Raw genomic sequence first — 25,681 nt, 5'->3', positions numbered from 1 at the left:
CATCTCGAGCGGCCTGCCTGGCTTAGGGAGAAAGATTGTTCTTCCCCGTCGCCAGACTCGAGGAAAATGGCCCAGTTTTAGTGCCTCAGAAAAAATGAACGCGATGAAATTAGGGTGTATCGCCCAGAGGGCCCGGATCACTCGCGTCGTCAATCCGTCGAGACCCGACGCCGCGACCTGGCGCTTTCGGGTCATCGCCAGCGCACCTCGCAGGAGGCGAAAGGCGGGTCATCGGGCACTCCCAAGTGTGACGCCGCCGCAGCCGCGCGTATGTTTGCGTAGTCTGTATCGTCGTTTGAAGTGTCGTCTGTGGCGGTTTGTGTGTCGAGTAATAGTTGTGCATTTTCAGTTATGGAGGATGTTAATTCGCCGTCCAGGCGGCGAAGAGGCGGCAGCACGACCGGAGCTCTTAATTTGCAGGAGGCGAATTGAAACGATGGATTGAAACGATGGTGCATCTGATTGAGTCACGCGCGATGGTGCGAATGTTTGCGTCACGGGCGGCTGCTGTGTTGTTGCGGCATGTTCTGAGTGCCTGGTCGTGGTGGTGGTGTGACATTTTTATTCGAACATCCTTTCTGTTAGGCGTTCGGCGCATCCTGGGCCAAGGCGACGAGGGCACGTTGCAGTCCCAGATCCAGGGAGGCGAGCCAGATGGGCCACGGTGGGGGTGGGGGGAAAGGATAGGCGGGGGACTGGAAGGCTGCGTGCCACTGTGTAAGGCAGTGTTCTCTGTCTGCATGTGTGTGTGGACAGTTTGGGCACTGAGGTGTGGAAGTGTACCGGTATAGGTAAAGTTTGGCTGGTGTATGTAGGAGATTAAACTGTATTCGGCGAAGAATGCGAGCTTCACGGATCGATAAGGATGGGTGCGGTGGTGGTAAATCAGCTAAATCCAATTTTTGCTGCGCGTAGTATTCGTCGACACTACGTTTGTTAGCCCTGACCGCCTGCTGCGTCGGTGTGCTCGTCCATGGGATCCCCGGCGCCCGGTGAATAGTTTCGCAGGCAAGCTGGTGAGCCAGCTCATTCCCGGGGATGCCCATGTGACCAGGGATCCAACGAAGGGTCACTGGTCGTGGGTTTAATGCTAAGAGGGCGGCATCTAAGGCCGATCGAGTAGGGAAAGGGAGGGCTCTTTCATGGAAGGCACGCAGAGCTGCCTGCGAGTCTGTATAGACAACGTATTGGGGGGCGGGGGGTATGCTGGCAAAGTGTGTGATGGCATCGCCGATCCCGTGTATATCTAGGGCGAGCGTGGAGGGTGGGGAGGTGTATGGACCGGTTGTGTGAGTGCTGGTTATAGAGAGGCAAGGGTGGAGGGAGAAGGCTGCTGTGGAGCCCGCAGTTTCCGTGAGACAGGCGTCTGTGTAGGCCACCGTCGCAGCGTCCAAGGGTGGCTTATGGTAGTATGCGTATGCCTGGCGGCGGCCTACGTGTGTGTGGGCGGACATGTTGCGTGGAATGGGTGCGAGACGAAGGTTAGGGGGTAGATCGGAGATTGCGGTGGGTCTGGGAAAGAGATGGGTGTGTAGGGAGTCTGTGAAAGTGTCCACCGCCCAGCTGATGAACTGGACAGGCGGATGATTTGTCTCTCCCGGTGCAGGTTAAGGAGGGCTTGAAGAGGGTGGAAGAGGCCTGTTCTGTACAGGGTGTCTGTAGAAGCCTGAGGGGGGAGTCCTAGTGTTGCTTTATATAGTGTATTGAGGGCCCGGGTTAGTTTGTCTTGTTGTGTACGTGTAAGTGCGCAGTAACTTATGTAGTACAGGAATTTGTTCAGAGCCAGCGCTTGAGCAAGGCGGCTGGCATGTGTCTCGGAGAGGCTGGCATGTTTTAAAACTACGCGGCGCAGTAAGTGCGTTACTGAGTGGCATGTGCGTATGGACTGATTGATGACAGAGGTGAAAGTGTTGGAGTTGAGTGGCATACCCAGGATGCGAGAAGATTCAACGCGGGGGATGCGCTGTCCGGCAAGGGTGAGGGAGATGGAGGGGTTCATCATCCGTTGATATTTACTGCGTGTTATGAGTAAAAGTTATGATTTCTCCGGAGCGGGTTGCAGGCCCGCTTGGGAGAGGTGTGAGGAAATGGTGTTAAGTGCATGTTGTAGTGTGGTTTGGACCTCTCCCGGTGAGCCAGTGGTGACCCACAAGGTGAGATCGTCTGCATAGGAGACGAAATGAAGGTTAGGAATATCGGCTAAGGCCCGGGCGAGTGGGACCATGCCTACGTTAAAGAGGATGGGAGAGAGGACGGCACCTTGTGCAGTGCCACGAGTGAGTGGGATTGGGTTAGACAGTTTGTCGAGGTAGCGGATAGTATAGTGTGGTTAAATGTTTGCGTAGTTGGATGTCCGCCGTGCGCTGGCAGCGCCACCACATGGCTCGGACTCTGGAAAGCTCAGCCGTGAGCTCGGGCGTCCACCATTGCGAGGGATTTGTGTAAGTTTGTTAAACGGGGCGTGTACAAGATTTTTTATTTATTTATTTATTTATTTATTTATTTATTTATTTATTTATTTATTTATTTATTTATTTATTTATTTATTTATTTATTTATTTATTTATTTATTTATTTATTTAGTACATACTGCAGACCCTTTTCAGGGTCCAAGCAGGACAGGCAGATATTCTTAATAACTCAAAAGGTACAGAACACAATGAAAATAAATATACATAAAAATGAGGAGGCAAATTTTTGCAAACTATTACGATGCCATAACATGGTTCCAATCTTATATTGTCCGCGGAAAAAACGAATATTTAAAACAGTCAGTTTTCGCAAAATACGATGTCAGTGAGTGAATGTGATGATGTCGGGTATAACGTGTGGTTAAAGGGGATATGTACTGTGAAGGATCCAAAGCAAACTTATGGTTAAGTAAAGAATAAAGAAACTCAAGGCGATATTTTCCTCTTCGCGTTTCAAGTGTTTCAATATTGTTAGCCGCCATGAGGTCAGTGGGGGAGTCGGTTATTTTAAATTTGGAATAGATAAACCTAACAGCTTTTCTTTGAACCCTTTCTAATTTATATATGTTAAGTTTAGTGAATGGGTCCCAAACAACCGAAGCATACTCAAGCTTTGGCCTGATGTAAGCGTTATACGTTAGCAGTTTTACGTGAGAAGGTGAATTTCTTAGTTAATGCCTCAGAAAACATAGCTTTTTAAATGCAGAGGAGCATATGTTATCTATATGTGAGTTCCAGGAAAGACTGCTTGTGATTGTTACACCTAGGTATTTGTAGCTATTAACCTGCTTTAGTGTTGATGATCCGAGTGTATGCACGTGGTTAATTGGGTTCTTTTTATGTGTTATTTGCATCGAAACTGTTTTTTCAGTGTTAAGAAACATGGAAAACTCACTGCAACAATCAAGAACATTTCGAAGACACTGGTCAAGTTCGTTTTGATCGTTAGTACACCTAATTTGACGGAAAACGACACAGTCATCAGCAAACAAGCGAATATGAGTTCCTGGAGTAACCGCATTAACAATATCATTGATGTAGATCTGAAAAAGCAAAGGCCCCAAGACGCTTCCTTGGGGCACCCCAGAGGTGACTGGGAGACAACTGGAGCTGCACCCATCGACTGAAACAAATTGCACTCTATTAGTGAGGTAATCTTGAATCCACGATATTAAAATGTCTGGAAGTTTAATGTTTTTTAGTTTTTGAATGAGTTTTCCGTGGTGAACTTTATCAAATGCTTTGCTGAAATCCATAAATATGGTGTGTATTTGACCATTCATATCCAGTGTTTTAGCAAAAGTATGTACTATTGTAACTAATTGTGTTATTGTAGAATAGCCCTGTCTAAACCCATGCTGAAAGTCGCTTAATATGGCGTGTTCTTCAAGAAATTTGTTAATATGTATAGCAATGATATGTTCGAGCATTTTACAGCATGCGGAAGTTAAAGAAATAGGACGGTAATTTTGTAGTAATGTGCAGTCACCTTTTTTAAAGATGGGAATAACTCGAGCAGTCTTCCATTCAACCGGAAACTTTGATGACAGCAGAGATTTTTTAAACAACACAAAAAAGAAACTTCGCAATTATTTCGGCATAGCGTCGCAAAAATACATCTGGTGAATTATCGGGACCAGAAGAAGTTTTAGGTGTCAGTTCTAAAAGCAAAGAAAATACACCAGGGAGGCTAACAAAGTCAACCTCCGATACAGGAAAATATGACGCGCTTTGTACAGTTTGTACACCTGCTTCAGTGAATACGCTGAGAAAAAAAGCATTAAAATGGCGTGCAATGTCAATCGGACCAGTCAAAGTATCTCCCTCCGCTGTTATTTTTGATATATGTTTCTTCCTGTCACTCAGGAAGTTCCAAAATTTACTTGGGTCATTTTTAACAAAATTGGGTAACGTTGTGTTAAAGTACAAGTCTTTTGACTCACGAACCGCACGTTCAAGATTATTTTTAAGCGTTTCAATCTGACTTAACTGGCGTTTTTTTTCTTAGATCTTTTTAGTTTTCGCTTCAGTTGATTAATCTTCCGCGTCATTCAAGGTGTGCGTTTGTGAATTTTTTTGCGTTTGTTTGGAACGAAGGCATTTAGACAATATGGACACATTTCGACGAATCGCTCCCACAGCTTGCAGACATCATCATTATCATCGAAGCTCGATAAACAAGTTTCCATATGTTCAATCACTGCGGCATCTTCAGCCCTAGAATAATCCTTGAAACAACGTATGTGACTGGCTTTTTTGTTGTGGTAAGAGGACTTATCTAAATCTATCGATACGCTTACGAGGTGATGGTCTGAAATGCCTGTTTCGACCGATACAGTATGCATAGAATGTTGACGGCTAGCAAAAACTAGGTCTAGCATAGAGGAAGATGTACCTTGTACACGAGTAGGTTGATTTACAATTTGAGCTAAATCATGAGTAAGCATGACATCAAACAGAACGTCTGCACTGCTCCCAGATTTAGCACCGCCTTGTAAGCGGTCCCAGCACACATCTGGCAGATTGAAGTCACCTATTAACAGTATTTTCTTATTTTGGAAATGAGACAGGTGATGCTTTAGCTTAATAAGATAGTCGGGTGTGGCGTCTGGTGGCCTGTAGCAAGCATACAGGATGAAAGAATGACCCCAGCAAGAAATTTTTATGCAAAGGCATTCAAGGTCAGGAACATCATATACAAGGTCGCATTCTACAGAGTCTTTTTAAGAGAATGGCTACGCCGCCACCCCTTGAGGTCCTGTCCTTGCAAACGACGTTATAATGAGGAGGAAATACCAGGTCATCTGCTAAGTCGTCATGTAACCAAGTTTCCGTCAGGACTGATATGTGTGGGTCGAACTCCAGCAGTTTAAGTTCAAGCGAGTCTTTCTTGTTTGCAACGCTGCGTGCGTTAATGTTAACTATTCTCAAGCTTTTTATACTAGATTGGCCCGTGTTACTATGGCAAGACAAGCTATCTGTCTTAGTGAAGAAAGAAGCTGAGGTAAATGAACCACTCACTTTATGGGTGAGCGGTTTCGCAACTGCGTACAACTTCGCGTCACGGGCCGACTTGCGCCGATCCCGTCGTTTTTTTTAACCCTCACTTTATCATTTTTTTCGCAGTCCCAAACGTAAGGAATATTATTGATATATAACTTGTCAAACACCAAGGAAACCCTTTCTTTTTTATCTCGGTTCAGCTTCGCGCTATCCCATAGTTTCTTTTTTAGTTCACGAACGTTCTTTGACAAGTCTACGCCAATTGAATAATCTTTTCCCTTTAGTTTCTTTCCGTTCTTGAGTATAACAGTTTTATGCCTACTGTCTAGGACTTGTTTTGTCAATTGCCGGTTTACCTAACCTATGTATCCGCTCAATAGGGATAGGATCGAGTCCTAAAATATCATGAAAAATATCTTTGTTTACGGTTTCTTCGAACGATTCATTTGTTTCCTCTTCAGTTTCTGGGATGCCATATATGATCAAATTTGACCTCCTGCTATAATTTTCAAGCTGCTCAAGCCTTGCTTCAAGCCTTTCAATCGTTGTACTCATACAACTAACCTGTTCTTGGCAGGACGTTACTCGGCTCTCAAGCCTGGACAGGGCACCTAATTCGTTCTCTATGTTCAGTAATCTGTTCTCTTTCATATCTTTTATGTCAACTGCAATATCATTAAGTTGTAAAATTCGGGTCATGTCAGGGCCTGGGTTCGATTCAATGTCACCGGCTAACAATAATAATTTCCTCAGACACAATGTGAAAACCTGTAGCAAGCATTAAAGCCGAGGGGCACGGCAGCACCAACAGGAATAGGTCATTAGAACGAAAACATTTTCCATACTTTTTGCTCACCTGCACAAGGAAGACAAACGGATTAGTGCTCCGCATTCTGTCGATGCTGCCATGCCCAGTGGTTGCAAAACGAGCGTGAGTCCGATTTATAGCTTGAGTGCACTGTGATGCCCCCTGCAGTCCAGGTTCCTGGCAATCAGCACGTGTTGGCGAAGAATGATGATACGGATGCCAAGATTCCAATGCTGGTGGGCGTATTTCTTGATCGATGTATTGATGCGTTGAAAGATGGACATGCGCAGAGAGGTTCAGTACGCTGCCCACTGCAGTCCAGGTTCCTGGCAATCAGCACGTGTTGCCGAAGAATGATGTCGTAAAGTGAGTAGAATTTGGTTATGAAGTGTTCCAGTGAGGAGGATGAAGCCAGTTCTGCACCGACCACTGCAGTGAAAAATGTTGAAGCGAGGGCCTGAAGCACCCTGGTGGTGCCACGGTGCTTCATGCCCTCGCTTCATCAACATTCTGCACTGCAGAGGTCGGTGCAGACCTGGCTTCATCCTACTCACTGGAACACTTCATAACCAAATTCTGCGCCTCTCCCGCTCCGCAGCTGCGGCACCGAAACGAACAATGATGTATTTGTGTTCAGAAAATGGAAGTGTGTCGGAGACCTCCCACTGCGTCGCTGCCAACGGCAATTGTAGCGACACGAGCGTGACGTCGATCCAACTGTCTGTGTAAGGTGTTTATGTCGGAGGGGACGCGGGATCGTTTAAGATTATGAGTCCTCAAGCCATGGCGAAACGGAGGAGCTCCCCCTCCTCGCGTCGCACAGCTCCGGCCTCCACGCGTTGTGGTTAGCATTGAAGTCTCCCGCGATTACTGCTGGCCTTCCCTCCGTGAGTATCAATGCGTGTCTAATGTCGTCTAGTGTCGGGTTCATCGGAATGTGTGGTGGTTCATATGCGGTGATGAAAACGAACGATGCAGCGGCCGATGGGCAGACGAAGGCGAATACGCGAGTGGCGACCAGGATGGGGAATAAATCATACTCCGGCTGAGGAGCGACGATGGCACAGTGCGGTTTAGATGGGACATGAAAGAGCGACCAATCTGGGGGTATCCCCTGCACAATGTCCTGCCTTGTGTACGTGTCTGTGATAAGTGCAAACGTGCGGTTGTGAGTACTGAGTGTATCTATGAGTACAGGGGTCGCGTTTCTGCTGTGGTCCAGATTTACCCGTATGAAAAAAAGTTAAGGTACAGCGTTCATGTTCGAATATGCAGCCCAATTGTTTTAGTGAAATGAACGTTAGTGTCATGCTCGGTGTTTCGGAAGTGACCTAGTTGACAAGGAATGTTTTGTAATGGTGGCAGGAAGAAATATGTGCAGGGGATAAGCATACCGGCCGCGTGTAGTCGACAAGAGGCGTGTGGGGGGAGCCGGGCCTGAAGCATGAGAGAGGCGAGAGCTTTAGAAGTAAAGAACGCTTGGTTTATGGTTTCGTTTGTTGGGGTTAAACATCCCAAAGCAACTCAGGCTACGAGGGACGCCGTAGTGAAGGGCTCTGGATTAATTTCGACCACCTGGGGTTCTTTAACGTGCACTGGCATCGTGCAGTACACGGGCCTCTAGAATTTCAGGGGAAAATAAGGAATGAATGTGGTCAGATGTTAGGTGATGACAAATGGGCGTAGGAATGAAAGAATAGCTCTTAATGTGCATGGTAGTGTGATGACATAAAAATGCGACGCGACGGCGCGGTGCCCACGTCGCGAAATGGGGCACGGCGCACAGCACGAAATTAGAGGAAGGAAAGAAAGGTCCGGCTCCCCCCGAGTCTCCTCGAAAAGTCGCGCGACTAGGCGGCGCCATAGGCTGTGCGGGAGTGCAAACGGGCCCACCGCGCCACCAGGACAGGACACTCAGGCGATCCTGCCCTGTGAGGCGGCCCCTCTCTATTCGCACGGCGGCACACCGCGCACGCCACCGCGGCCTCGTCACCGGACACAGGCCAGTCGGCCACCGTGTGCCCTCCTCCGCACTTGGTACACGCCGCGCGTCCGGCGTCCGCGCTCGCCCGGAAATTTCGCCGGAAATGGCCGTACGGGGCACAAGACGTGCACATGGGGACGCGGAGATCCACCTGTGCAGAGGACCAGCCAATGGTGAGGCGTCCCCGTTCCATGACCCATCGAAATGCCTCGGTGGGCATCGAAATAACGTCTTTAAGCCGTCGCGAGCGCGGAACGAGCAGCGCCGGACGCCGGTCTCCGGGTCGAGGTTAATATCTGTCTCTCACAGCTCCGAAACCAATATAGCGGGGGCTTGGAAAGCAGAGGGTAAAATTCGTAAGTTGGTTTTCGAATAAAGGAAATGCGCAGTATATGTCTCACACATCTCGGTGGACACCTGAACCAGAGGGAAGGCGCATAACTGCCCTCTTGGAACAGTGGGCACCTCAACCGTGCTTTAAGCTATGTGGCGGCAGTGACAGATGTGCGCTGCATGATTTTAAGGCGGAAGCCTTTAATGTCTCATCGTTGTAAGCAGCAGTTGTCGACAGAAAATGTCACGCTTTTCAATTGGTGGAAACGGTCGTGACGTCACAGTGCGCGAATTTCAAACGGGGCCAATTGCACTTTGGCTAGTAACCATACAACCAATTGAAGGGATCGCATAGTGATGCTCCAAGTAAGTGGTACTGAGCTTAGTTAATTGCTTAATTACCCAACTAGCCTAATTAGCTTAACTACTCAGGCCATATAAATAAATAAAAGCGATTAAGAAATTGGTCGAGCTCAGGAATCGAACCCCGGTCTTCGGCGTGAGAGACGAGCACGCTATCCACTCCGCCATGCCAGCTCGATGGTTTGGAATGAACAAAGGCGCGTCTAGTGAATACGGTGTCTTCACATACTGCCATCCTCCTCCCTTCCCTTCCGGCGAGGTTTAGGTGTCCACCGAGATATGAGAGACAGATACATTTCCTTTCCTCAAAAACCAATTTACCGACGAGTGAGGCGTACAACCGAATGGGCGATGGCGTTCTATGGACTCCTTGGCAGCGTTGCAAGACGCTGTCGCGTTCCAGTCTTAGGGGCGAAGCATAACATCTTAACCACACATCACTGACCACACTTTAGGTCAAAAAAGTGCCCCCTGAATTTTGACGGGTGTCCACCGAGATATGTGAGACAGTTACTGCGTAATTTCCTTTCCTCAAATACAATTTTCATTTTCTTCATTACGGCTCCTCTTTATCTATCTTCTTTCACTCCCACCTCTCTTTCTCTACGGTGCGGTTCAGGTGTCCACCGAGATGACAGAGAATTACTGCGCCATTTCCTTTCCTCAAAAAGCGTTGCGTTCAAAGGGCAAGGCATCGCGCCGAACGGGTGGTGGCGTTCCGTGGACTCCCTGGCAGCGCTACAACGCGCTGTCGCGTTCCACTCCTAAAGGCGAAGCTTAAGCGTCATTAATTAGAAGTTAATTAGTATTCAGGCATTAATCAGTAATTAAGAATTAATTAGTGATTTGTCACCACTTAGTAATTAGTACTCAAATATATGTGACGCCACCAGTGCCACAGAAACAGCGAAGGTGGTGCGGAAAACGCTTCCGCCTCTACCCACTTTAGACAGTCAAAGTGCCCCCTGAATTTTTCCATTGACAACTTTGTGCCAGAAACGCTGCCACCTGCCAGGGTGGCATTTTTTACTACTTATGCGGGTGGTGGTTGTGGTGTGAAACTTTTTATTAATAGCCTTTATGTTAGGCGTTCAATAGACCCTGGGCTTAGGTGACGGGGGCGCGTTGCAGGTTCATGTCCCGGGAGGCAAGCCAGATGGGCCACGGTGGGGTTGGCGGGAAAGGATAGGCGGGGGACTGGAAGGCTGAGTGGCACTGTGTAAGGCAATGTTCTATGTCGGCGTATGTGTATGGACAGTTTGGGCACTGAGGTGTGGAAGTGTGCCGGTACAGATAAGTTTGGCTGGAGTACGTAGGAGATTAAACTGTATTCGGCGAAGAATGCGAGCTTCACGGATCAATAAGGATGGGTGTGGTGGTGGTAAATCAGCTATGTCCAATTTTTGCTGCGTGTATTATTCGTCGACAGTGTGTCTGCAAGCCCTGACCGCCTGCTCCGTCGGTGGGCTCGTCCATGGGATCCCCGGCGCCCGGTGTATAGTTTCGCAGGCAAGCTGGTGAGCCAGCTGATTCCCGGGGATGCCCATGTGACCAGGGATCCAACGAAGGGTCACTGGTCGTGGGTTTAATGCTAAGAGGGCGGCATCTAAGGCCGATCGGGTAGGGAAAGGGAGGGCTCTTACATGGAAGGCACGCAGAGCTGCCTGCGAGTCTGTATAGACAACGTATTTGGGGGCGGGGGGTAGGGTGGCAAAGTGTGTGATGGCATCGGCGATCCCGTGTATTTCTAGAGCGAGCGTGGAGGGTGGGGAGGTGTATGGACCGGTTGTGTGAGTGCTGGTTATAGAGAGGCAAGGGTGGAGGAAGAAGGCTGCTGTGGAGCCCGCAGTTTCCGTGAGACAGGCGTCTGTGTAGGCCACCGTCGCAGCGTCCAAGGGTGGCTTGTGGTAGTATGCGTATGCCTGGCGGCGGCCTGCGTGTGTGTGGGCGGATATGTTGCGTGGAATGGGTGCGAGACGAAGGTTAGGGGGTAGATCGGAGATTGCGGTGGGTCTGGGAAAGAGATGGGTGTGTAGGGAGTCTGTGAAAGTGTCCACCGCCCAGCTGATGAACTGGACAGGCGGATGATTTCTCTCTCTCGGTGCAGGTTAAGGAGGGCTCGAAGGGGATGGAAAAAGCCTGTTCTGTAGAGGGTGTCTGTAGAAGCCTGAGAAGGGAGCCCTAGTGTTGCTTTGTATAGTGTATTTAGGGCCTGGATTAGTTTGTCCTCTGTACTTGTAAGGGGGCAGTAAGGGATATAGTATAAAAAATTCAGGGGGCACTTTGACTGTCTAAAGTGGGTAGAGGCGGAAGCGTTTTCCGCACCACCTTCGCTGTTTCTGTGGCACCGGTGGCGTCACATATAATTGAGTACTAATTACTAAGTGATGACAAATCACTAATTGATGGTTAATTACTGATTAATGTCTGAATACTAATTAACTACTAATTAATGACGCTTAAGCTTCACCTTTAGAGTGGAACGCGACAGCGCGTTGTAGCGCTGCCAGGGAGTCCACGGAACACCACCCGTTCAGCGCGATGCCTTGCCCTTTGAACGCAACTCTTTTTGAGGAAAGGAAATGGCGCAGTAATTCTCTGTCATCTCGGTGGACACCTGAACCGCACCGTAGAGGAAGGGAGGAAGTGGGAGTGAAAGAAGATAGATAAAGAGGAGCCGTAATGAAGAAAATGAAAACTGTATTTGAGGAAAGGAAATTACGCAGTAACTGTCTCACAAAATTCAGGGGGGGGGGGGGCACTTTTTTGACCTAAAGTGTGGTCACTGATGCCACTAAGAGTGGAACGCGACAGTGTCTTGCAACGCTGCCAAGGAGTCCATAGAACGCCATCGCCCATTCGGTTCTACGCCTCGCTCGTCAGTAAATTGGTTTTTGAGGAAAGGAAATGCATCTGTCTCTCATTGTCGGTGGACACCTAAACCTCGCGGGAAGGGAATGGAGGAGGATGAGTGAGTGAAGACACCGTATTCACTAGACGCGCCTTTGTTCATTTCAAACCATCGAGCTGGCATGGCGGAGTGGATAGCACGCTCGTCTCTCACGCCGAAGACCGGGGTTCGATTCCTGAGCTCGACCAATTTCTTAATCGGTTTTATTTATTTATATGGCCTGACTAGTAAATCTAATTAGGCTAAATGAGTAATTTGGCAATTAACTAAGCTCAGTCCCACTTAATTGGAGCATCACTATACGATCCCTTCAATTGGTTGCATGGTTACTAGCCAAAGTACTATTGGCCCCTTTTGAAATTCGCGCACTGTGACGTCACGACCGTTTCCACAAATTGAAAAGCGTGACATTTTCTGTCGACAACTGCTGCTTACAACGATGAGACATTAAAGGCTTCCGCCTTAAAATTTGTTCAGGAACAGCGCTTGAGCAAGGCGGCTGGCATGTGTCTCGGAGAGGCCGGCATGTTTTAAGACTACGCGGCGGAGTGATTGAGTGGCATGTGCGTATGGACTGATTTATGGCAGAGGTGAAAATGCTGGAGGTCAGTGGCATGCCCAGAATCCGACAAGAGTCGACACGGGGGATACGTTGTCCAGCTAGGGTGAGGGAGACGGATGGGTTCATCGTACGTTGATATTTACTGCGTGTTATGAGTAGAAGTTCAGATTTTTCCGGAGCGGGTTACAGGCCCGCTTGTGAGAGGTGTGAGGAAATGGTGTTGAGTGCCTGTTGGAGTGTAGTTTGGACCTCTCCCGGTGAGCTAGTGGTGACGCACAAGGTGAGATCGTCTGCAGAGAAGAGGAAATGAAGGTCGGGAATATCGGCTAGGGCCCGGGTGAGCGGGACCATGCCTAGGTTAAATAGAATGGGAGAGAGGGTGGCAACCTGTGGAGAGCCACGAGTAAGTGGAATGGGGTGAGGCAGTTTGTCGAGATAGCGGATACGAGCGGAGCGGTGGGAGAGGAAAGCTCTTGTGTAGTTGTACATGTTGTGTCCGAATTGCGTGTCAGCTAGTATGGTGAGGATGTGGTCGTGTGATATGTAGTCGAAAGCCTTGCGTAAGTCAACTGTTACTAAGGCTTTGACCTGCGCAGCGTCTGGAGCATTTGTGTTAAAGAAGGTGTGTTGAAGGAGAAGGAAAAGGTCTTGAGTGGATAGTGCTCGGCGAAAGCCAATGAGGGTGGGCGGGAGATAGTCGGTGGCCTGAAGATGGGAAGTGAAGCCGGGCAAGCACCACACCATATGCTGCATGAGCTTGCCCGTGCAGGAGGTGAGGGAAATAGGACGGAGGTTATTGATGGTGGAGGGTTTATTGGGTTTCGGTATGAATGAGACCAGGGACGATGTCCAGTCCACTGCCAGGGTGCCAGAAGTCCAGGCGTTGTTGATGACAGTAAGAAGAAATGTTTGGGCTTCGGGAGGAAGGTTCTTGAGAGTTGTGACGTGATTTTATCTGCACCGGGGGCAGAGTGTGTGTTACAACGTGTGAGTGCTGTGTCAAATTCTGTGTGCGTGAAGAGGACGTCTAGTGTGGGAAGGGCTGGGCCATGGTATGGTGAGTTTAAAGAGGATTGTAAGGGTGGGAAATAAAGTTGTTAGAGGTTAGTGAAAACCTCTGTTGGAGTATGGGAGGCGAAGAGGCTTTCGAGAGTGGGTGTGGATCGAGGTTGAGGTCCGAGAAGGGAGCGGAGAAGGTACCATGATGATTTTTAATGTAAAGTTTAGCCTAAGCGGTCGCATGTTCGTGTCCAGTGTTCGGTGTCGAATGTCTTGCAGTGGGAGATAATGTTGTTGCGGAGTGCTTGTATTCTGTCGTGGAGCTGTGTGTTGTGTGGTTGTGTAGCTAATGCGCGTTGGAGACGTTTTTTCCACTTCCACAGTCGTAGAAGGTGAGGAAGGCGTTTCTTGGATCAGCGACCCATGAAGTGTAGTCAGAGTGGTGAGACGGGGGGGGGGTAAGAACCGGCGAAAGTCTGACGACGAAGTGTGTCGCATCTTCGCCCTGCGTCGGGGGTATTTTATGGGTATGTTGATAACAAGGATTGAATGGTCACTAAGTATAATGTGTCAGTATTGTGCCAAGTGACATGTGGAATGTGTAGAGCGAAGGTCAGGTCGTGTGTGGTGTCTCTGTAATAGAAGGAACCCTGCCTAGTGGGGCGTAAAAAGTCATTCAGCAAGGAGTAGTGGGGAGAGTATATGCAATTGTGAAGTAAGCGTCCTGCTTTGTGTGTGGTTCTGTAGCCCCACTGTGTGTGTGGTGTGTTGAAGTCGCCTGCCACAAGGAGCGGGGAAGTGATGGTTTGGAGGAAGCCGGAAAGGTAGAGTAGGAGGGAATGTTTTTTTTTTTTTTTGGGGGGGGGGGGGGTTGTAGAAGTTAACGAGAATGGTGGGAGGGGATGTAGGTACAAGGAAGAGTTTGATGACAACTAGATGTGTGAATATATCATAAATTTGGAGGACTGAGAATTTTAGGTCTCTTCGGATATACGTAAGTATGCGGACCTGGCCCATTGCCTCTTCTATTGCCCGGCTATTCAGCAGTCGGGTTCCTACCCCCTACCTTCTTTCTCCATCACCACCTGACTCAACTGGCTTGGCGCTGAAGGGGAGGAAGAACAGCGACTTCTGGTCGCCCAGGCGGTGGATATGCTCGGCCTGTAAATTATGGCCGAATAAAGGTCTTGTACTACTACTACTATGTTGAGACCAGTGGTGTTCGATCCGTAGAACTCGAATGAATCGCTCTGTATCCCGGGAGGTTGCGTTCACCTCTGGTTTCCTGGAGTAGGAGACCAGAGGGGGGGGGGGGGGAAGGGTGAGGAGACGTTGGGAAAGGGGCGTACGTGCCGTGCTCATGCATCGGCAGTTCCACTGGAGAAAGCTATGGAATGGGGTGTGTGTCATAGAGTGATGTGTCCTCGGGGTTGGGGCTCTGAAGACGGCCACTGGGCTTTTTCTTTTTGAGGAGTGGGGAGTCAGATGGGGAGGAGAGGGCTGTTAGTGTATGTTGGATTTGTTCTATGAATTCCGCCTGCTTGGCGGCGGCGTTGGAGAGTGTAGTGACTAGAGCTGTGAGCTGAGTTATCTCCAGTGTTTGTGCCTGGATTTGTTGTTCCAGGGCTTCTTCTCGTTGTGGTATGGTGTTAAAGAAGGAGGCGAGGTGGTTCATGCGTGTCTTCGGCGTGTCTTCGGTCTTCGGCGGCCCGATGAGCCGCCGAAGACCGCTGAGACGCCGGAGGCTCATGAAACCCCGGAGACTCATGAAACGCCGCGAAGGCGTTTCGCAGAGTCGGTGGAGTTAGTCCGAAGAATTAGAAGCCTTTGGTCCAGACGGGTATGGAGAGTAATTTCCGCGCGAGCATGGTCAGTGATAACTTATGCAGGAGAACATCCCGTTCCTCTCGTTCGTAACGGCTCCCACAGCTGTGACAACCTCGCGAAGTACTTGCGCAGACCTCATCTTTGAAAACCAGGCATCGGTGCAGCAAGTCGAGGATATCTCCATCTATTTCTCCGTCCACAAAGCTTCCTTCATGACAATCAAGAACTGCGAGTGGAGTCTTTCTTGAAGAAGGAATATGTGTGAAAAATAAGAAGTCTGTAATTGTACTTACATATCTTGCTCGAATTCTTTGCCTCAGTCTACCGAAAAGCTGAAACAGCTGGATAGCTGCGCTCAAACTTCGCATCAGGAAGTAACGTAATCATCGGCCATTTTTTAGGATCAAGCTTCGAATTTTAAAAATGTTTCCAATTTCTAAACTGAGTGAGTGAGTGAAAGTTGGTAAGTAGGCAAATTGACTGTATCGAAAATATAAAGCTGTTGTTTGAGAGATATTCCAAAAGATGAGAGATGGAGAGTGAAAAATTAATTCCTCATTCCTCCTAGTTTTTCTCTATCCTGCCACGCGAAAAGCATCGCTGGCTGAAGCATAAAAGTAGTATACGCACTCCGTGGACTTGGGTACGTCAAAGGAGCAAGTTAATGGCCTCTTGAGACCTCGCGTAACACGGAATCCCGAGCAGCCACCAATCCGCATCTTTCTCCTGGTTCAAACGATCAGAGTATACAAAGTCAGAGGCAGGACTTGATCACTGAAGTCCGGAAACTGAGGCAGAATTAACCGGCGTGCTAAACGCTGAACCGAAAGAGTATGTGTCTTATTGCTCCTGGACGTGTCCAGTTCCTGAGTTCGGTGCTAAAAGTCTCTCTTCCTCGACGAAATACTCAACTGGATCAACAGGTGAGGGAAGTCGCGCACATTTGCAGCCCTGAATATCTCCATAAGGTGAGCTGAGCAAGCGCCACTTCTAAAGGCCTGCGGATGTTCTAACACACCTGTTTGCAGTCGGAAGAACTTAACCGGTTGTCTCCTGATCAACGCTTAAAATTAGGTTACGCAGATTCTACAGAGCTGATATAAGATAGATTAGAGAATAAGAGATATCTGGGAGAGGGGGGGCGGTAAGGGTAGGAGGGAGAGAATATAGAAGGGGCGACAACATATGCTCCCACCACGGGCAAAAGCTGCTGTTGTTGTTGTGACTGAGAGAAGGATGAAAAGGAAATTGCACGGGCCTGCTACTGGCTCTAGACAAGCCACCGCCGCTGCCACGTGCAGATAGAGGAGAGGTAACCCAAGTGAAATTGGCCGACGGCCGACCATCGGTAAGCAATTGGAGAGTGCTCGGCAGCCGGTATCCTCGGCCAACCAATGGCGGCCCCTAGACGGGCCGTGGTTGGCTGCCATTGGGCTGGTTAATAGTTGGCCAAAAACGTTCAGCCAACTACCGGCAAATGATAGGGAATTAGTCGGCACCCAACGCTCGGGCAACCACACGGGGACCATCGTAGGGCCATGGTTGGCTACCCACTGGCTTGGCCAGTGATGCCAGCCGCAAGACGCACGCGCAGTAGGCGCGTGGAAATTGCGGACGAAACGCTCGATCGACGTACGTTTCATATTATTTCAATATTCTTTTTTTACGAATACACTGCGCGCATCACTGCATGCATGGTGAGCCTAATTAAGTTATCAATCGGTGAAATGTAATGTGCAAGCAATATGCAGGTGCAGTGCTGCTGCATCAATTTCGTTTTAATTCTGAGCATTTAAATAACTGTCGGACGTGTGCAGTTTCATCGAGAGATAAAAAGGAAAGTCCCGTTATTCTGACATCAAACGAAACCGAAACTCAAAAGTTTCTGTTTCCATGTTTTATTGAAACTGGCAAGTAAATTTTTTTTATGTAGACGTAGTGAAGCAGTGTAAATTTTAACTTGCATAATTTGAGAACAAAGAATAAAATAATACATTTATATTACTTTTGTTCCTTGCGAACATATTTTCGACAGCACATCTACGAAAGCGCGGTGTCAGTCACAACGACTGAATTTGCGACGCGATGCCCTTCCCGCGCTTTTCACTCTTTCGTCGCGTCGCGTCTAAAGTTCCGTATTACGCTGTAGCGGCGTAGCTGGCAGAGTGCTTTGGATTTGAAGCATTGGTTGTTCCTGCAGTGCCGTGTCTTGGCCTTTCACCATGACAACACCGCCTGATCTAAACGTCGGAAGGTAAGACCTCATCATGGAGCGGTTCTTGAGGGCGAAACGTCGCCGAGAGCTTTATCTGGCGAAGGCGGGCAGCGTGCGGTGTTTGCAGCAAGTCACAGAAGACGCAGAGGCGGCAGCTTGCTCTGAGACATTCCCCCATTTGCAATCCGACAATCCATCACGTTTAGCAAGTGTTGGAAACGATAGATTTGCACCGCTCGGGGACAGCTTAGGGCAAGCATATGCAGCAGTGAATACTTTTGAATCCTCTGTCATCGCAGCAGAGGCACAGTGTTGTTCAAGTGCAGATCAAGCTGAGTCAGATGGAAGTGACTTGCGCGGCCAAAACGCTGGTCCTGTGGAGCCTGATGAACATGACTTGATTGATGTTCCCGATAATGCCGAGTGTCCAGAGGGGATAAGGAGCCAGTTGAGGGCTTGGGCTGTGAAGCATCATATCAGGAGAGCGGCAGTTAATTCACTGCTTGACATTCTTAGGCCGCACTTCACTGATCTTCCTAAGACACAGTCTGCTCTAGTGTCCACGCGACAAAGCGTGCCGCTTGAAAAACTCGGCAATGGTGAGTACGTTCATTTTGGCCTTCAGAGAGGCTTATTGCGTGCATTGGACATGTGGCATTCGGTTCCAAGTAATGTTCTCTCAATATCAGTCAACATCGATGGCCTGCCTCTGTTTAAGAGCAGTTGCACACAAGTATGGCCCATACTTGTACAGGTTCACCACCCTCACAGCAAACAATCTGATATTATTTTTCCTGTGGGGATCTTTTGCGGCACATCGAAACCGGCTTGTCTGGATGAGTACCTCAAAGCGTTCATTGAAGAAATGGGCCCTCTGCTGTCAAATGGTATTCTACACAAATCCACTGCTTATAAGGTGGTACTAAGAGCCATTCTTTGTGATGCACCAGCGAAGGCCTTTGTCAAAGCCACGAAATTATTTTCTGGCTACTATGGATGTGACAAGTGCTGCACCAAGGGCGTCTATCTTGGGCGCATTACTTACCAAAACATGGACAGCCCACTGCGCACCGATCAGTCATTTGCTGATCAAACTCAGACGGAGCATCACAAAGGCATTTCCCCATTGACATCAATTGGTATCCCGATGGTAACAAGCTTTCCATTAGACTACATGCATTTGGTGTGCCTCGGTGTTGTGCGAAAGCTTATTGGTTACTGGTTGCGAGGTCCATTAAAAGTGCGGCTGGCACACTTCTCAGTTATGCAAATATCGGGGCATCTGGCTACAATGCGACAACACATAACTAGTGATTTTGCACGAAAACCCCGAGCAGTCGACATGTTTGAGCGATGGAAGGCTACAGAGTTCAGACAGTTCTTGTTGTATTCAGGTCCTGTTGTTTTGAAGAAAATTTTGCCGAGGGCTATGTACGAGCATTTTCTACAGTTACATGTTGGCATTGCAATTCTTTCTTGTTCATCAATGGACTGTTTCATAGACTATGCTGATCAGTTGCTGCGCAGTTTTGTAAGCAAGTGCAAGTCAATTTATGGGAAAGAGTCCCTAATTTACAATGTACATGGTCTCATTCACTTGGCCAATGACTGCCGGCAGCTTGGCTGCCTGGATAACTTTAGTTGTTTCGCTTTTGAGAACTACTTGAAAGATCTCAAGGCTCATGTGAGGTGTGGAAAGAAGCCTTTGGAACAGCTTTACAGCAGAATCATGGAAGAACAAGCCTGTTCAGTTGTTGGAAGTGGATCCAGTGCTGAATTTTCTGCATGTGGAGTCCTTCCCTCTTCTTGTCATTCCAGTGGTCCTGCTTTGTCATACCCTACCCTGAAGCAGTACCGTAAAGTGGTGTGGAGGGGGAGCGTTATAAGAGCCAGACAATTGCCTCTTACTTAGTAGAAACAGGATTGTTCTTGTCAGCAATTTTCTTTTGTCTGGGTCCGAAATTCTCATTGTTGGTAAACTGTGCAAGAACGAAGGCGACTTCTACACACGACCCTGTAGGTCATCGCTACTGTCAGTCTTTAAAGTTTCTTCTCGTGGCAGCAATCTTGAAGTATTTTTATTTTCTGACGTTGTCTGCAAAGGCCTGCTTTTGCCCTTCAAGGGAAAGGATGTTTTTTTTCCACTGTTTCACCTCTTCTGACTTGTTTTCATGTTGCCCAGGCATTTCAAATATCTTTGTTGTTTGAGATCATCTGCAAAAGACAGCTTTTGCCTTTAAAAGTATTTTTCTCTGTTTTACATCTTCTGATTTTTTGCATACTCCAGTTGTAGGTGCTTTTGTGGCTTTTGAAAACCCCCGTGTTTTTACTAATGCATCATGAAGATCATGTCAGTGCACTGTGTATGTGGCTGCGAACCCAAAGCTGTTGATGTGAAGTGCTAGTGATTGTGAAGTTGGGACGTGACAATGCAAAACTGCTAATTGAAGTGTTTGCGGCTGTGACATCTGGAGTTGTCAAGATTCAGCTCCGTGTGTTTCTTCTTGCCTACGAAACACCGGCTCATTTTTCTAGAACGTAAGCACAACAATCATTTGATGCCAGCATGTTGCAGTGTTTTATATGCATGCTGTGTTGATGCATGCACACAGAAGCTGTTCTTAGCAGCCAGATGAAGCTCTTGATTTTCTTCTAACTGCTGAACTAGAGCCAAGGGATTTTCACTTTCTAAGCCACAGTGACAGGCACTACACTGCCCTTGGGTGAATGAAGCATGCGAGTACATATAGTCTTGCTTGCATTTGATGCTGATTTCTGAATACCCCAGGATCAGGTTAATTGTGAAGTAGCTCTGTAGCTCTTAGAAGCGCATTTGGCTCCTGTGCCACACTATACTGTCCATCTCTCATTTGGTTTTTGTTTTATGTGCCATGTCTTGTTCACACATATTGTAATACTTCTCCCTGCAGGTTTCACATTGTGGAATTTACTGACGAAGGTAGCACGTATGTGGTGCCCGAAAGCTGGGTGAGAAGGGAAGGTGGTAGTGCAACTTGCTATTGGCCACCAACGACAGCAAAAAAGGAAGTTGACCGCATGATTTCATTATAAGTACCTGTAGAGGACAACTGGCAAGGCTACAAGGCAAGAATTCTTGCAACTAAAAGTGAGCATCATTTTGTTTCATTTTTATAGTGATAATATAGCACAAGGCTGTCTATGTCTGGTCTTTTGTAATGGACATGCATCGCTTTAGTACTGGAACTTTTATTATTTGGTGTAAGGTTAGGAAGAATGTGTTTAGCAACAATTCTCTTTTAAAGATGATGCAACATAACAGTACTCTTTGTATGAAGTTGCCACCTACTGCACAAAAATGCTTCTGAAATATTGTTTATATGCAGTTATTAAAATTTGAAAACTTTCTCACGGGTGCTCTAAAACTGTTTCTTGACCCAGGCACATATGAGCGCGCCAAAGAGTGTCTTCCACATGCGCTTACAACTTCACATCTGGACTCGGAAGGCTCAGTTTCTGAAAAGAAGCGCTGGAGAAAGCGAAAGGCAGTGCTTCTTTCGGACAGCGAAAGTGGTGACGACATTCTCGTGGTTCGGTCACCAAGCACTAGGATGAAAAGTTAGTGCTTGTTGCATTTCGCTCATTTCTTGTGACTTGTTTGTTAATTTTCTCAATTGCACTATTGCTGAATACATGATTTTTCTTCTGTGGGGCAGTTATTTTCCTTTGTTGTTATATTTCTTTCATGTAGGAAGGAAAATATCTGGCATGAGCCAGGATGTCCAAGAACATACCCCCTTCAGAGGCAACTCTTCACAACAAGTCCACATTCAAGGTATAACACTGCTGTGTGCTGCCATATTTTTATGTGAAAGTAATTAGGCATAATCATATTGTTTAGTCTATATTGACCTTAAACTGCTTCATTGAATCAAACATTGAAGAGCATATTGCAACAAAGTATGTCTCTGAAAACTTTATAGATGGCTTCGTGGCTTCAAGGGAAAGACTTGTTCAGAGGATGTATTCTAAGTCACCTATGACAAAAAACAGGCACATGAAAGAGCTTCCAGGAATGTCTCGCCTAGCAGAGAGATTTGCCAGACATGGTGGTATGGAGTTATTTCTATATATTTTACTGTTTCATTTTGTCTGTAGTTCATTTCAAGCTGGCTGTACGTCATTTAGTAGTGATTTTAATTACTGTCAGTAACCAACTAATTTCTCTTGCTTTCGAGGGTCTTAGATTCAGCAATGTATTGTGCTTACGACTGAAACATTTGCATCTAAAAATTATATGCTTCTGCAATGAAATTGCAGGTCTTCAGGACAAAGCCACCACACCCTCATGGGGTCACGACAGCAGCACTGACTGTGAAGCAGGTGTGATATCGGCTGCGTTTTTTAACAACCTTATCTTTCGATTTTTATTATTTATTGTGTGATCTTATGCTGCACACATACTGAAATGAGTCGAATAAGATTAAAAATTCCGAATACCATTGACTTGTGTAAACTGTACATTGCTCCATGATGGTTTCCAAAGGCAGTTGAAAGGTTCAACATCTGGCATACTACAGTGACGCTGCTGCTGCCTAGTTTAGTTTTGATAACCTTAGTTCAATGTTTGAAGCTTATGAGGCTGGACTCTGAGGATACATAGTTATCAGTAATAAAATGTGCTGTATAGAATTGGGGGCTTTTGTTTACTGGGTGCAACTTGTATCTAAAAGCCTTGCTGTGGGATGAGTGCTTTACTTTTATTGTGTGACATTTTTTGTGTTGTGTATGTTTACTTGGTGTCATTTCACTCCCTTTATGTGTTGCGCTTCCGATGAACATGGACTTCAAAACTAAGCTGGTAAAGGCCAAACCACACCTCCAAGCCACCACATTGAGTAGCGCATTCCTTACAGTAAATAAAAAGGCATTTCATGTGGGATCAGCTCACATTTATTCACTTAGAAGCAGGTATTCACTTGTAAATTTTCATTTTACAAATTATAGCTTGAATACATCGTGCACTGGGGTACAGAAACTTGCATTTCGAAGGCATTTGAAACCGTCGAATGTTTCTGTGGTGCTCTTTCGACTGTAATGGCATTTCAACTTAATGCTCTGTAACAGCACAGCTGTTAATGCTTACAGCACGGGTATGAGATGCTCCTTATGGGAAATGTGTATAAAAATAGGTACCATATTTTTTATTTGTTACAGCTCCTGCAAACACAAGTGCCCCGAAAGAGGCCGGTAGCCTGCCTGCATGGTTCACAGGTATGAGTGCACCTACAGCTTTTTTTCTTTAGTACCAGTTTATTTGCTATCCAAACAACATATGATGCACTGTGCCTTTGACAATACTTTAGATGTTGATGTACGAGTTATTCGGGCCTGTAAAGAGGAACAGTATATAAGTTTGAAGTTCTAAATACTCGACTGTAGTGCATAGAGGGCTGATGCTCTGCTTAGTACTTAGCAGAAGTCAAATTCCCTTTTTCTGGATTTTGCCTCAAAGTTGTTCTTATTTTGCTTGTAGCCTTCGAAAAGAAAGTTTTTGACAACCAGATGAAAATAATCATCGAGCAGAAGAGTTTGAGATCACTGCTAACTGCAAGCAAAGCAACAAGAGCTTTAGTTTTGCCCCAAGATTGCCCAAAGCTACCTGCATCAACAGTGGAAGATGTCCAAGCAATTGAAGAGTATCTTTCCTCGGAAGGAAACATGGAAGTACTTGTAAGTCTAATTTTTGCTCTTTAAACTTTTCCTCGGCTTTTCTTTAATGTTTGGTATGATGTATCTGCAGACAAACTACTGCTCAAGGTTTGCCGGCACGGATTTTCAAGACACAGTGCGAATTTTGATGCGAAACTTGATGAGCAAAGCAGCATCACTGCGATTCAGCTGGAAAGGGTCTCACGGCTGCAAGCACGCGTTTGCTGAGATAAAGAACATCAATAACATGATCCTGGGTAAGTGATTGTTTACACTGGTGAAGAATTGTCATGCTGTGCTAAACATGCTGGTCATTTTACCAGCCATGTATTCTTCAGTACAATACATTTGTCCCAGGTGGTGGAAATTCCTGGAGCCCTCCACTAAGGTGTCCCTCATAGTCCATGTGTTGCTTCTGGGGCATTAAATCCCGCAATGTTTTCCCAGGAAAAAAATAATTTTAAGTGCTTCGAGATTCTATTCTATTTAGTCTACTTTGTCATGAAAAAATTTCGTGTACATTCTTAATTTTGGCACTGCAGTGACGTGGACGTAATGAAATGCAGGTTGTAAATGATGTGCCTGTATATAAGGGTAAATATGCATGTTGGCGGCAGTGTAGCTGTTTTATTGTTGGCTTAGATTGCCTCATTAAAGCAACTTGTTAAAACAATTGCTACTGTATACTGCATCAGGTTTCATGCAATTGTAAAAATATTGAATTTATAATGCTGCTTGCAATTGTTTAGTGCTATTTACAATGGTACACACAATGCCTAATTTTTCAGTATATAAGGCCCTGATTTTAGCTAAAACATTTATAATACTGTTGTGCAGACATTGAACACTGCCCACAAATATATCATAATGGATGCTATGTACAAAGGACAGCTATTCTAGGTTATTGCATTTTGCCCTCATTGCTGCATGTTATTTTGGGTTTAAAGTGAATATTGCAATGATTATAGAATATAGTGCTGACTACTGTTATATCCGAGTCTGGACTACAAAGCACCGGATTATTTGGTTGGAATATCACTGCTGAGCTGGTTTGAGCCTTTTTGAAGTGGTGGCATTTGTTTTTGCTCTCTTCTTTTATCGTAGCCTGCCTGAGAGCACACTACCCTGAAGAAGCAACCCTGCAGAAAAGCAGCGCTGTTATAAAGCGCTGGCTGATTGGCGCGCAGGATCGGGAGGGTGGCCGCAGCCAGAGGCGCCAGCCGACTCGTGCAAGGGAGGCAGTGGGCACAGAAGAATAAGACTTCACTTCACTTCTCTTTCTTCACTTTAAAGACCCCCTTCAGGGAGTATTACATAAGGGGTTGGTTAATATATTCAACAATCATAAATGTGCGGCAATCATAAACAATCATATTGAACAATCATTGCAGTATCATACAAATGGTTACAGTGGATAAGAATGAAGGTGGGCAAGTGATGGCGGCAACATCGGCAGGGAGGGCATTCTAGTCAACAATGGTGCGGGAAAAAAAAGAACCCGAAAAAGTTGCAGTACGCGATAGAGGCCGGGTGATCTGAAATGGGTGTTACACAATACTTGTGGTGCCAGATCGTTATATATATTAGGAATAAAAGCGGACCGAGCACAGATCCCTGTGGAACACTCGATGTTATGGGGAGAGTACCTGAGTTGTGATTGTTAATAGATCGAAACAAACTGAGAACAGTTAGCTAGGAATTCTTTAATTCAGTCTAGAATATTAGGGTGCAAATTTATAAAAGGCGAGTTTCAGTGATAGGCATTGGTGTGGTACCTTGTCAAATCCTTCGCGAAATCTAGAAATAATTAATCGGTCTGTATGTTACGGTCGAGGTTAGCATACAGGTCGAAAGTGAAGATTGCCAATTGGGTCTCGCAGGAAAGTCCCCTACGAAACCCGTGCTGAGCCGGATGAAGAAAGTTGTTAGAATCTAGTCATCCTTCCAGTCACCCGGTAGCATTCCTGGTGAAAGTTATTCTGAATGCAATAATAAAAGATATATATGGCTGAAATGAGTTTGATGTTTTTCAGTATTTTGTAAGATTTCACCCTACACATGCGTTTACAACAAGTGGAACTGCTTGTATACTGATGTCTGCATAAAGGAACCCATTAATAATTGCTGCAAGTTCGTCTTCATTGTTTGTGTCTCCTCAAGATGCCTGTGCATACAGGTCAGATTCGTCATGGCCAAAATTTAGTTTTCAAACGTCATATACAGATAAGGTAACCATGATTTGTCATTGATTCACAATCTAGCAGGGCACTGGCTGGCGACGGCAAGGTCGGCATACGGCCTTGGCCCTATGTTGGCAGCCAAAGGTCGGCCGGTGTGAGGCCAATAACCAATCCCGACCTCGGCCCAACCTAGTTTGCCAAGCTAGGGCCAAGGTCGGCCAGGCCGGCTACCGACTTTGGCCCAACATAGGGCCGAGGTCGTTTTTTCAGTTGGGAAGAGATCAGAGGAAAGAGAAAAAGGCAAGAAAAGACGCGCGTCACAGCAACAACTCCG

General features: G+C 46.7%; 2 pseudogenes; both read left to right on the top strand.

Annotated features, from left to right (window-relative positions):
* The first annotated feature begins 17,293 nt into the window (after positions 1-17,293).
* LOC149325238 (uncharacterized) lies at positions 17,294-24,616 on the top strand (annotated as a pseudogene).
* On the top strand, positions 17,511-19,653 carry LOC149325239 (uncharacterized; annotated as a pseudogene).
* Positions 24,617-25,681: the final 1,065 nt, after the last annotated feature.

Source organism: Amblyomma mixtum, chromosome 10, assembly GCF_055824585.1.
Source record: "Amblyomma mixtum isolate Tamu chromosome 10, ASM5582458v1, whole genome shotgun sequence".
In the NCBI taxonomy this organism is placed as follows: domain Eukaryota; kingdom Metazoa; phylum Arthropoda; class Arachnida; order Ixodida; family Ixodidae; genus Amblyomma; species Amblyomma mixtum.
The sequence above is the reverse complement of the archived record's forward strand: the minus strand, read 5'-3'. Positions and strand labels throughout refer to the sequence as shown.